Source organism: Lissotriton helveticus, chromosome 5_1 (genome assembly GCF_964261635.1).
Source record: "Lissotriton helveticus chromosome 5_1, aLisHel1.1, whole genome shotgun sequence".
Lineage (NCBI taxonomy): Eukaryota > Metazoa > Chordata > Amphibia > Caudata > Salamandridae > Lissotriton > Lissotriton helveticus.
Window position 1 is genome coordinate 2,114,703,910 of NC_136065.1, and position 13,882 is coordinate 2,114,717,791.

At 52.6% G+C, this 13,882-nt stretch overlaps 1 protein-coding gene across 1 annotated transcript in view; it reads left to right on the forward strand.

Annotated features, from left to right (window-relative positions):
* Positions 1–13,882, forward strand: part of SETX (senataxin) — a 570,564-nt gene that overhangs the window by 30,117 nt on the left and 526,565 nt on the right. The window lies entirely within an intron of this gene.

Here is a 13,882-nt window from a genome sequence, read left to right on the forward strand (position 1 = left end):
TCGTCTGCTGTAAAACGTCCCCCGTTTCCTGCTCAAACACTGTTTTAATTCAAATCCCGTTATCGCATTTTTCCTTAAAATCACAGTTGGCGCTCACAGTGACTCACCTGTCCTAGTGCTAGACGGGGGGGGGGGTGGGCCTACGACGGTCACGGTGGCCAGCGCCATGCGCTGTAGGCAGGGGAAGGGGAATAAAATTAAATTATGGCGGACGGCGGACCCCAACCCAAACGGTGGTCAAGGGATTCTGCCTCACCTCTGATCCTCCTGCTGCTTGCCAATCACGCGCACTTCGGGCCCAATGCGCATGCGGATTGAGAATCAATCAGAGAAGAAGAATGACATCATCCGCGATCCGCCTGTACGCGGGCGGCAGGCCTTAGAGGCGCGCTGACGTGGCGGAGGAGGAGACCGTGCGCACTGCACACAGGCACCTCTTACAGTCCTCCTGACTGAGCAGAAAAGTTAGCGTTGGTGCACTTGCAGGTACGTTGCGGTTGCAACGTCGTTTACTTTCGCTGCAAGTCTGCACTGTTGACAGCACACACTGCTGCTGACTGCCTTGATGTCACCCCAGTGGGATGGTGACACACGGTGCGGGCCGCACCCCCCGCACCCCCATAGTGATGCCGCTGGCCCCCGCCCATCCATTGGGAGCCGGGCAGAAGGAGCCCACAAGAAAACAGGGCAAGATAAGAGCCTGGTGAGGTAAGAGGGGAGGGGGGGAGCGTGTGTGTGTATGCTGTGTGTGTATGCTGTGTGTGTATGCTGTGTGTGTGTGTGCTGTGTGTGTGTGTGTGTGTGTGTGTGTGTGTGTGTGTGTGTGTGTGTGCGCGTGTGTGTGTATGCGACAGCAGGGGTGGGTTCTCTGTATGTATGGGTGCATGCATGGGCGCTTGTGTGTGTGTCTCTGGGTATGCGCATGCGTGTTGGAGCTTCCGAGGCAGGAGATGGGCACGGCGCCGTCCGCGCCCACGAGGTGCAATCTGCGCTCGTGCCCATCTCGTGTCCACATTCCCAAATACTGCTAACAATAGTTGTTGAAGCAGACAGCATTCAATGCTTCGCATTGAATGCAGGTCTGCTCGACCTAAAAAACCTGTTCAACAGTTGAGAGGGATTGCTGATGTGAAGAGAATCTGGGGTTACTGTTCTCTTAACAGACAGGTTGCAGTGGGAATGAGGCGACTCTCTCTCTGGCACGCAGTTAAACCTTAGAAGGAGGACTACTTGAAAGGAGCAAAAGTGCCAGTAGCTCCAAAGGGGCTATCTGGTCTCTCTGGGGAGAAAGTTTTCTCTTCAGAATCCGAATGCTACAGTCGACATTTAAAAGGTGGGCAGGAAATTTCAGTAGATTGTTGGAAGGTACGTTGATTTCCACATGGAGTTCCCTTTTGTCCTTTTCACCTGTGAACCACAGACTTTTTTTTGCTAAAATCAACCAAGTGAGACAAGATAATACATTATATGGCAAGTGCAGCAAATCTTGCATTATGGAGATTTTTCTGTGCTGCAAGACTGCTAAATTGCAATGCCTCTTTTTTTCTTAGGTCTCGCCTGGCGATGCAGCGCGAAAGCTCTATAGTCAGCGAGATCTATTGTTACTGACACTCTTCCCAAGTGGTACAGACCGGTGCACGAGCAGATTATGGTCTGTGGACGCGCACGTACAGCCACATTTCCATACAATTTCACTTTCGCGCGTACAGCCACGGGCACATCTCCTGTCCGTTTCACTTTCGCCTGTAAGCCCCTGTTATGACGCCACTCAGGGCCGCCCAGGCCCTACATGCACCCAGGCGCTACAAGCACCCAGGCGCTGCATGCCTACACAAACCGATTAATTTCACGTCGATAGCAAAGATCATTGCCCACAGTTCGCTTTAACTTCACATTCTTCCATACATATATAGCCCCTCCCCCACGACTACCACACCCCCAGACTTACCATTTGTTGTTGCACTCCAGCATCAGCTCCTGGTAGGGGGCCACAAACTGGAACTTGGAGGCCTGCTTGCCCACGCGCTGCAGTCGCCTCCACACCGACGCTCCTACTTCTCACCGACCACCACAAATGTCATCCCCTTCCCAAGCGGCGTGGAGCCCCGGCTGGCGGAGCGCCCGTTCAGCACGCGACCTCCATGCCAGGTCCTCGCTGGGGCGTGGTGCCCATTGCCAACTCCAGGTTCTTCACGAAGGTCACCCCGGCACTTCAACCATAGCACTGACACCCCCAGGACCACCCTTCCGCCGCAGTACTTCGGGGTCACCGACGCACCCTGTTGAAAAAGAGAGTACACGACACCAGCCGCAGGGCACGCGAAAGTTGCAGGCACCACGCATGCGCGGGCAGTCCTTGCCCTCCCAGGTCTCCTCCCCGGGCCGGATATAGGCTGCTGTCTGTTTTGTTCGCTCAGGATACGAGACGTTTAGCCTCAACAATGTAACATTCTCGTATGAGCTAGAGAGCTTACCAGATGAGTTTAAGTGTGTCTTTGCAGGCTGTTGAATTGTTTAAAAGCCATTTCACAATTTTTCTCGCACGTGCTCGACCCAGCCGCCCCTTCTAAAAATAGCTAATTAATTGACGTGTTATTAAACAAAATATTCCGCTCGCTTAATATTTTCCAAGCTGTGCCTGATTAGTGCGTTAAATATCCCCTGCTAGGGGAGGGAGGCAGGCTGGCAATTCCTTCCTTCTTGTCGCGGTGGGGGCTTTGTTCGCAGCATTGTGTCGAGGGATTGTGTAAACACAGGGGTGTGCCCCGCCTCGGCTGATTGCAGGCTGGTTCACGCTGCGCCGCATTGTTGTTTTGTTTACTTTGAGAGCATTCTTGATGCATCACTTATTTTAGTTTGGTCAAAGTTGGATGAAGGTTTTAGTCATTGCCCCTCATGGTTACTATTCTAGGAATCACTAGTTTCGGGGTCTTTCGTCTTTTAGTAAAAGGGGTGAGGTTCATGATAGTAACAGCCACGCACGTCACTACCATGCCAAGCTTTTCAATTATACTTGTATATCCACTTGGAACGTATTCACTGTTGATTCAACCATGGCCTTAGTGTAGTGTTTTGTCATGATAGGTATTAGAAAGAAAATTTTCTAGCAGCCGCATTTCAGTTTAGGGTTTCCATCAGTGTGCTATTTGACCGTTCCATCATTGCGGCTCCCCGCAAGGTTTGCGTCAAGTCCACTTTCAATGTCTTTGAGACTCCTATATTTGAGACCGACTTTCCGGTCTTCCGGTTGTCACGGAGTATTGAGTGCATGTCAGTCAGTGTGGGACTCTTGTCAGTTGCAGAACGGTGAGAATTTGGGTTCGTTAGACATATACTTGAGCCCAGGACATCCACAGATGTCCTTAACGACGAAACTTGTGTTTCTTTTTAGTTATCACAGTTTCTTGTTCTATTGTGAACATTGGACGTTGTGGCATTCCCCCATCCTGGTTTAAACACCACTTCTGGAGGTTGTTTTATTGCCATAGGACCACGCTTCCGTTGAGGCTGCATATTCACTTTGCCAGGTAATTTCGGGTTACTCTTTGTGTATTTAGTCGTTCCACGCTAAGTGTATTCGTAGATTCATACAGTACTCTGCTCTTTTTTGTAATAGGATCCATTCCCATGCTACCTCACGACATTGGAAGTTTCCGTGTACGCGGGGTATTGAGACTTCAGTGGTGCGTCTTTGCGCACATGCTCAGAGAGGTAGGGTATTTCATTAATGTGGTATTATGGGTACCAGCGTTTGTTCATTTATATCTGTTTGAACAATCATACTTCATTTCCCCTTCTGTTCAGATAGCAACTTTGAGTTCACATCTTCAGCATTAGATCTCCTTGGTGTTCAGTACGTAAGCTACCATTTAACATGCAGGAGTTCATAATATTGAGTGTTTACCATGAGCCGCAATCGGAGCGTTCTTTTGTTGTTGGCTCACTTGTGGCGGTGTTGAGCATGACGCATGTGGTGTTTTCCCGGTATGGTTTCGTCTCTTTGGAATATTTCCTAGGCACGCTCCTTTATTCACTGCTCTGGTTGCCATGTTTATGTGCATTAATGGTGCAGGATTCACTATTTTAACCCCTATATGTTGTATATATTCAAGTGCTTGTAGTTATTATAACCAGTCCTTTATTAGGTCGAGCTGGAGCACAATGCAAAGCATTGTCCAGCTCGACAACTATAGTTGCCCGTCTCCTGGGAATCTGAGACCGGGTTCGGACACGCGCGCCGATTGGTGTCTGTGGACGCGCACGTCCAGGCCGGCGCCGTGCATATCCCCTGCCTCAGATTCCCTGATGCACGCAAACACACACATACACACACACAGCTACACACACACACACACACACATGCATACACACACACACACACACACACCCCCCACCACGGGCTCACGCGCACACACAGCCACGCACGCACCCCCCACCACTCACGGGCTCACGTGCGCACACACACGCACCCCCCTCCCCACGCCTCCCACCCCCCCACACTCACCGGGTCTCTTGGGCTCCTATTGTCCCGCGGTGGTGGCGGCTGCACGGTCCTGGTAGGCGGCGGGGGCAGGCACCGGCAATGTGCCTCGAGCCCCCTCCGCTTCTCTCCCCAGACTGAACGTTACGTTTTCTGTGAGCCAATGAAAAGGACGCTTGCGGTTCAAACCTCGTTTTCGAACCCAATCCGACCTGTCACACTTCGGCTGGTTTTATTTAGTTATGATTTTACTCTCTTTGGTTTGTAACCTTAAACGTCACGGTGCCAAAGCAACAAACCTGGGTGCGCTAATCACCTCCTGAAAGTGGGGCACTTTGACATCACTATTATGTTCAGTGCCTGAACCTAATGTTTTTATAGTTCCAGCATGTTTAATATCACAATTTACTCACACTTTATGGAGGCTTGCAATGACGCACTCAAGCTGGGGGCAATAAGAGTCGAACGGAAACAGTAAACTTAAAAGAAAATGGATGCCCGCTTGAACAGATGGATAGAAATAAATGACGTCCACTCACACGTCTTACCTCAAAGCTTCATTAAATACTTTGTCGTAGCTGCGCTGTTTTTCCACGCAAACACCCAATGACTTAGTCTCAGGCAGTGCCATCCCTTGTTCTGTCAGTTTTCCAGCGCTCTCTCACTACTATACACCTTCCCCCGTCTCCTCCTCCTGTCATTCCTTCTCTCTCACCCGCTCTCCCCTCTTATCAGTGTTCACCTCTCCACTCCCACCTGTGCTCTCCTGTATTGTCACTATTCACATGTCACTCCGTCTCTAGTCTCAAACCCCTCCGATCACGTCACTTACCTTTCCTATAATGCACTGCACATCAGCCGTTGGGTCTGAAAGACTAGTAGAGGTGCAACAGATTTGCCGCCTGACATGTTACTATCTTAATATTTTAAGGGCCTGATGTGGAATGCTTTCCCAGCAGCCTGGAGCCCCCAGACCTACCCCATACTTCTACGTTGTTGTCAAACACTTATCCCATGTCTGCTCAGTCCATGCCACTGAAATGCACTCTGGGAACACAAAGACAAAGACCAAAGCAAGTGTAACCCACAGAGGGATGGTGATATAGCTACCACCTTCACTGTGGAGGTTACATTTGTTATGGCAGGCAGTTGTGCTTGTTCACCTTCGACTTGTCTTTGTGGTGGCACTTTCTGGCTCCATGCTCCATCCCCAGGACGACCTACCCCGCTGTTTAAAGACTTTTGTTCTAAAGACAGATAATTGCTACACTAGTCGAGGGCTGCTCTGCCTTCTTACCAACCCTTACCTACCAATTCAGGCGGCAGGCTACCACCTCTCCAGCAGTTTTACTGCTTATCCCTAGCATCAACGTCTGCTGCTATAGCCGTTAGGCCACATCCTCTCCCGCAACATTAATGACTATGTTTGGTAAACAGAAAATGTGATTCCATGTCCTGCTCGGAAGCGAGAATTATGCTCATCTTTCTTCACTTTATTCATTACAGCAGCTTGCAAACCAACATTAAGTACCACCTTTCCTATGAACCTAAAGGAGAGGAAACCGGAAAAATTCAACCAATCACAGTCCACCAATGTCCTTATAATCCATTGTTCCTCTCTATTCCCTTTCTTTCTTTGCTGCTTGGGATCACGTTTTTAATTTGCTTGTTTTTGCAGTTTTATATAGTGCAAATTCGACTCTAAGGTATCAGAGCGCTTTACATGAGCGCCAGTTGCATTACAGATGGACACGTACCTTTTTTGGCATGGAGATTTGCCAGGAATCCGAAGATGTAGAGTATCACGCTCAGACTCAAACCCGGCTCCCTAGCTTTAACGTCTGCTGCTGTGGCCGTTAGGCCACATCCTCTCCCGCAACATTAATGACTATGTTTGGTAAAGACGCTCAGACTCGAACCCGGCTCCCTAGCTTCAACGTCTGCTGCTGTGGCCGTTAGGCCACATCCTCTCCCGCAACATTAATGACTATGCTTGGTAAACAGAAAATGTGATTCTGTGTCATGCTCGGAAGCGAGAATTATGCTCATCTTTCTTCACTTTATTCATTACAGCAGCTTGCAAACCAACATTAAGTACCACCTTTCCTATGGACCTAAAGGAGAGGAAACCGGAACAATTAAAGCAATCACAGTCCACCAATATCCTTATAATCCATTGTTTCTCTCTATGCCCTTTCTTTCTTTGCTGCTCCAGCAGCCTTCCAATATGTGCCACTGTGTTATTTAATAATTTTTATTGCATGGATATGTATTATTCACTGCTTATTTTATTTACCATGCGTGCTTGCTAGGTTTCTGTAATGAATCTGTAAATAGAATCCTTTTTGCTCTTTTCTCCAACTTTGTTTCAGGGTTGGAGGTAAATAGGATAGCTTAAGTAAGAAATGAGCGCACAAAAAGTTACAATAAAAAAAAGTCAATGGGTGTGGGTGCTCTGCCACACATTTCACGACGCAGGATTTCCTGCTGTGCTTGCCGTGCTGCGGGAGTGTGAGGCTCACAATGGGGCGGCGTGGAGTGCTCATTTCCTTGTGTTAGTCTGCACACTCCCGTCAGGGGCGTAACGGACACCCCCGCAGTCCCCGCGGTGCGGGGGGCCCCACTCTTCTATTTATGAAGGGGGGCCCCCTCAGCTTGTTCGGCCGGGGTGTGTGTCAGACACAGTGTCTCATGTAAAGCAGACGAAGTTTGCAGCCTGCTTTGAGCTGCTCTGCATGTCACGGGCTAACTCAGAAGTGAAGAGGAAAAAAAATAACTTTCTTTCTCTTTCACTCTGAGCCTGCCGTGCCCCTTAGAAGAGCAGACCCACCCACTCCTCCTCACAGAAAGCGTCTTCCACTGCTTGTCAAAGAGGGGAAGAGGCTGCACAGACCTTATTAGCAGGGGTGTAACAAACGCCCCCCCCCCCCACAGTGCAATCTTCAGGATATGAAGGGGGGGCCCCCTGAGCTCCTCGCAGTGGCGTAACGAAAGTTGAGCCCCCCCCCTGCAAAGTACACGGAGGGGGCCCCCTACCCAGGCCACCACTAACCACTTTTGCAGAGGGCCCACCCTGCACCGAGGGGCTGCGGGGGCTTATCTTACACCACTGTGAAGATGCCAAAAATGCCTTTTATTTCAGTTATGGCGCTCTCTCATTAGAAAAACAACAGACCTGCAACTTCGTGCTATAAGACATCCACTTTAACACCAGGTAAAAAAACAGAACAAGTTCATTTTGCACTGACATAGCAACAATAACTAGCCCATAGTAAGTTTATTCTATTTTGGCCACAGCACAAAAATTGAAAAACTTTCTCATGTGCCCCGGCGGCGAGGTCTGTGGGGCTGGCAGGTTTCTGTGCCTGGGGAGGTCTGTGGGGCTGGCAGGTTTCTCTGCCTGGGGAGGTCTGTGGGGCTGGCAGGTTTCTCTGCCTGGGGAGGTCTGTGGGGCTGGCAGGTTTCTCTGCCTGGGGAGGTCTGTGGGGCTGGCAGGTTTCTCTTCCTGGGGAGGTCTGTGAGTCTGGCATGTTTCTGTGCCCGGGGAGGTCTGTGTGGGTGGCAGGTTTCTCTGCCTGGTGAGGTCTGTGGGACTGGCAGGTTTCTCTACCTGGGGAGGTCTGTGCCGTTGGCAGGTTTCTCTTCTTGGAGAGGTCTGTGGGACTGGGAGGTTTCTCTGCCTGGGGAGGTCCGTGGGGGTGGCAGATTCTGTGCCTGTGGAGGTCTGTGGGACTGGCAGGTTTCTGTGCTTGGGGAGCCTGTGGGGCTGGCAGGTTTCTCACCCTGGAGATGTCTGTGGGGGTGGCAGATTCTGTGCCTGTGGAGGTCTGTGGGACTGGCAGGTTTCTGTGCTTGCGTAGGTCTGTGGGACTGGCAGGTTTCTGTGCTTGCGTAGGTCTGTGGGACTGGCAGGTTTCTCTGCCTGGGGAGGTCTGTGGGACTGGCAGGTTTCTCTGCCTGTGGAGTTCTGTGGGGATGGCAGGATTCTTTGCTTGGGGAGGCCAATAGCACTGAAAGGTTTCTGTGCTTGGGGAGGTCTGTGGGGCTGGCAGATTTCTGTGCCCGGGGAGGTCTGTGGGGCTGGCAGGTTTCTGTGCCCGGGGAGGTCTGCGGGGCTGGCAGGTTTCTGTGCCCGGGGAGGTCTGTGGGGCTGGCAGGTTGCTGTGCCTCTGGAGGTCTCTGGGGCTGGCTGGATTCTCTGCCTTGGGAGGTCTGTGAGTCTGGCATGTTGCTGTGCCCGGGGAAGTCTGTCGGACTGGCAGGTTTCTCTACCTGGAGTGGTATGTGGGGATGGCAGGTTTCTGTGACTGTGTAGTTCTATGTGAATGGCAGGTTTCTGTGCTTGGGGAGGCCTGTAGCACTGGCAGGTTTCTGTGCTTGGGGAGGTCTGTGGGGCTGGCAGATTTCTGTGCCCGGGGAGGTCTGTGGGGCTTGCAGGTTTCTCTGCCTGGGGAGATCTGAGGGGATGGCAGGTTTCTCTGCCTGGGGAGATCTGAGGGGATGGCAGGTTTCTCTGCCTGGGGAGATCTGAGGGGATGGCAGGTTTCTCTGCCTGGGGAGATCTGAGGGGATGGCAGGTTTCTGTGTAGGTCTGTGGGACTGGCAGGATTCTGTGCCCAGAGAGGTCTGTGGGGCTAGCAGGTTTCTCTGCCTGGAGTGGTCTGTGGGGATGGCAGGTTTCTGTGACTGTGTAGTTCTATGTGAATGGCAGGTTTCTGTGCTATGGGAGGCCTGTAGCACTGGCAGGTTTCTGTGCTTGGGGAGGTCTGTGGGGCTGGCAGGTTTCTGTGCTTGGGGAGGTCTGTGGGTCTGGCAGGTTTCTGTGCCTGGGGAGGTCTGTGGGGCGGCATGTTTCTGTGCCCGGAGAGGTCTGTGGGACTGGCTGGTTTCTGTGCCAGGAGAGGCCAGTTTTGACGGGAAGTGGGTACCACATTGCCTTGACAAAGTCGGGCGAAACCGGGAAACTTCTCCCAAAGTCACAGACGAAGGTGTAAATTCATAGGTGAAGGGTACATTTTCTTGCACCCACAACTGCAATTACGATTTATGTGTGTTCTGTAAAATCCGCAAATCAACATAAATCGCAGGTGAAACTAATGACACGCACTTTTAATCTTTAATGTGTAACATAACCCCTCCCCCCTCTTTTCCAAACAACCTTCATGTACCAAAGGCACCTTTCTTTTACTAAATCCCTTAACTCTAAACTGGAGACCTTACGCACACAAGTTGTCGCAATGATTTTGGGTGGGGTGCACTTGTCTGCAGGGGTTGGCATAGACTGGGGGGACAGACTCATCTACGCGGGCAGTAGAAGACAGGGCAAACAAGGCTAGCCAGAGAAATAATTAAATTATGGCCAGCGGTCGCCGTAGCACGTTACCTCTCAATTGTCTCCACTCTGGCCTCTGGGATGCCTCCTCGCTTCACCAGTCAGCAATGCGCATGACAATTGGTCACCAGCCCCACCCTGAGGCTGAAGAGTAAGACCGCGCAGACCCGGCGGCGGAGACATCTGCACGCTGCGCAATGTGCACCATTACAACTTATTTTATTTTACCATTTAATTTATGAAGGAACGCCTAGAGTGAGCGTAAGTTACATAACCTACCTATCCTAATTCATTACCTAACCCAGATGGTCACGGATGTGTAGTGCTTGCTGGCATCGCTGAGGGGGGCCCTGGAGCGCAGCTTCCCCCCCCCCCCCAACCCACCCCCCGGGGCTGCGGGGACCTGTGTTATGCCCATGGGGCCTGTGTCACGCCCCTGCTTATAATTCCACACCACACAATTCAACTATAAACGATTTAACCCCTGCAACATTTCATACCAAATAATTACAATCTTAAAAATACACATATTTCCACTTCACTCCATACCACATAATTCCACATCACAGAATAACATTCCACATAACTTAATACCACTCCCTACCACATAATTATAGTCCACACAACTCAACTACACATAATTCCACGTCAACCTATATAATTATCCTCCACATAGTTATGCTCTACTCCATACGGCATACCTACACTCTACATAAATCCAGTCTATGCCACGTAGCAACACTGCACATAGCTACACTTCCCACCATGCCTCATAATACCACTCAACATAATTTCACTCAACACCGTAACTTCCACGTCACATAATTCAACCCTACACATTTCCATTCCACACCACATAATTCACAAAATACTACATCATTCAGACTAACGCCACAAATGCACAACACACCACATACAGCCAATCTACACCACAAAATTCCACATCATGCTACAATATTTAACAGCACACCACATAAGTAAACTCCACTACATACCACTCCACAACACAAAATACCATTCCAGATAATCCCACTCCAAGACACACAATCCCACTCCACTCAATACCACATAATTACACTGCACACCAGGCCACATTATTTCACTACACAGATCCAATCCACGTAACACAATTCCACAACCAACAATTTCAATCCAAACCATATATGTCCACTTGGCACCACACACATTCCCTCCACTCGAAACAGAAAACGCATAGGTAAAATACATTGTCCATTACAACATCAATAGCTCGAACTCTCACCTTCCAATGCATCCCCGCGGATCCTGTTTCTGGAGCTGCAAACTTTCTGGCTGAAGCCAGCTCAGTGCTGCCTCAGAGGAGCAGTGCTCTGTGGTGAATGCTGTCTCTGGGGCCCCCACCTCAATCCTTGTCCTCTTCTTTCTCAGAACTGTGCCCTGTGGAGAATGCTGTATCTGGGGCCCCCACCCTTGTCCTCATCCGGCCTTCTCATATGAGCATTGCCCTTGAGAATGCTGTCTCTGGGGCCCCCACCCTCATCCTTTTTCCGGGCCTGGCTAGTTGCTCTGACTGAAGAAAAACAATGTAACTTGTTACATCGTTTCTCTTCAGTCCTGGGTCAGTGAGAGGCTCAGAGCAGGCACACTGGCTGCAGACACTGCAGCTACCTCAGCTGCCTTACAGCATTCCGTCCACAGAACCCCCCAGGCAGAGAAGCCTGCCAGTCCGAACCCCCCCCCCCCCCCCCCCCCCCCCCCAGGCAGAGAATCCTACCAGCCCCACAGACCTCCCCAGGCAGAGAATCCTGCCAGTCCCACAGACTTCCCCAGGCAGAGAATCCTGCCAGTCCCACAGACCTCCCCCAGGCAGAGAAACCTGCCAGTCCCACAGACCTCCCCCAGGCAGAGAAACCTGCCAGTCCCACAGACCTCCCCCAGGCAGAGAAACCTGCCAGTCCCACAGACCTCCCCCAGGCAGAGAAACCTGCCAGTCCCACAGACCTCCCCCAGGCAGAGAAACCTGCCAGTCCCACAGACCTCCCCCAGGCAGAGAAACCTGCCAGTCCCACAGACCTCCCCCAGGCAGAGAAACCTGCCAGTCCCACAGACCTCCACCAGGCAGAGAAACCTGCCAGTCCCACAGACCTTCCCCAGGCAGAGAAACCTGCCAGTCCCACAGACCTTCCCCAGGCAGAGAAACCTGCCAGTCCCACAGACTTCCCCAGGCAGAGAATCCTGCCAGTCCCACAGACCTCCCCAGGCAGAGAATCCTGCCAGTCCCACAGACTTCCCCAGGCAGAGAATCCTGCCAGTCCCACAGACCTCCCCAGGCAGAGAAACCTGCCAGTCCCACAGACCTCCCCCAGGCAGAGAAACCTGCCAGTCCCACAGACTTCCCCAGGCAGAGAAACCTGCCAGTTCCACAGTCCACCCCGGGCAGAGAAACCTGCCAGTCCCACAGACCTCCCCCAGGCAGAGAAACCTGCCAGTCCCACAGACCTCCCCCAGGCAAAGAAACCTGCCAGTCCCACAGACTTCCCCAGGCAGAGAAACCTGCCAGTTCCACAGACCACCCCGGGCAGAGAAACCTGCCAGTCCCACAGACCTCCCCCAGGCAGAGAAACCTGCCAGTCCCACAGACCTCCCCCAGGCAAAGAAACCTGCCAGTCCCACAGACCTCCCCAGGCAGAGAAGCCTGCCAGTCTCACAGACCTCCCCAGACACGGAAACCTGTTAGCCCAACAGACCTCCTAGGGCACAGAATCCTGCCAGTCCCACAGACCTCCTAGGGCACAGAAACCTGCCAGTCCCACAGACCTCCTAGGGCACAGAAACCTGCCAGACCCACAGACCTCCTAGGGCACAGAAACCTGCCAGCCCCACAGGACTCCCCAAGCACAGAAACCTGCCACCACCACAGACCTCCCCAAGCATAGAATCCTGCCAGTCCCACAGACCACCCCGGGCAGAGAAACCTGCCAGTCCCACAGACCTCCACAAGCAGAGAAACCGGCCAGTTCCACAGACCACCCCGGGCAGAGAAACCTGCCAGTCCCACAGACCTCCCCCAGGCAGAGAAACCTGCCAGTCCCACAGACCTCCCCAGGCAGAGAAACCTGCCAGTCCCACAGACCTTCCCAGGCAGAGAAACCTGCCAGTCCCACAGACCTCCCCAGGCAGAGAAACCTGCCAGTCCCACAGACCTCCCCAGGCAGAGAAGCCTGCCAGTCCCACAGACCTCCCCCAGGCAGAGAAACCTGCCAGTCCCACAGACCTCCCCCAGGCAGAGAAACCTGCCAGTCCCACAGACCTCCCCCAGGCAGAGAAACCTGCCAGTCCCACGGACCTCCACCAGGCAGAGAAACCTGCCAGTCCCACAGACCTCCACAAGCAGAGAAACCTGCCAGTCCCACAGACCTCCTAGGGCACAGAAACCTGCCAGTCCCACAGACCTCCTAGGGCACAGAAACCTGCCAGACCCACAGACCTCCTAGGGCACAGAAACCTGCCAGCCCCACAGGACTCCCCAAGCACAGAAACCTGCCAGTCCCACAGACCTCCACAAGCAGAGAAACCGGCCAGTTCCACAGACCACCCCGGGCAGAGAAACCTGCCAGTCCCACAGACCTCCCCCAGGCAGAGAAACCTGCCAGTCCCACAGACCTCCCCCAGGCAGAGAAACCTGCCAGTCCCACAGACCTCCCCCAGGCAGAGAAACCTGCCAGTCCCACAGACCTCCCCCAGGCAGAGAAACCTGCCAGTCCCACAGACCTCCCCCAGGCAGAGAAACCTGCCAGTCCCACAGACCTCCCCCAGGCAGAGAAACCTGCCAGTCCCACAGACCTCCCCCCAGGCAGAGAAACCGGACAGTCCCACAGACCTCCCCAGGCAGAGAAACCTGCCAGTCTCGCAGACCTCCCCAGACACGGAAACCTGTTAGCCCAACAGACCTCCTAGGGCACAGAATCCTGCCAGTCCCTCAGACCTCCTAGGGCACAGAAACCTGCCAGTCCCACAGACCTCCTAGGGCACAGAAACCTGCCAGTCCCACAGACCTCCTAGGGCACAGAAACCTGCCAGACCCACAGACC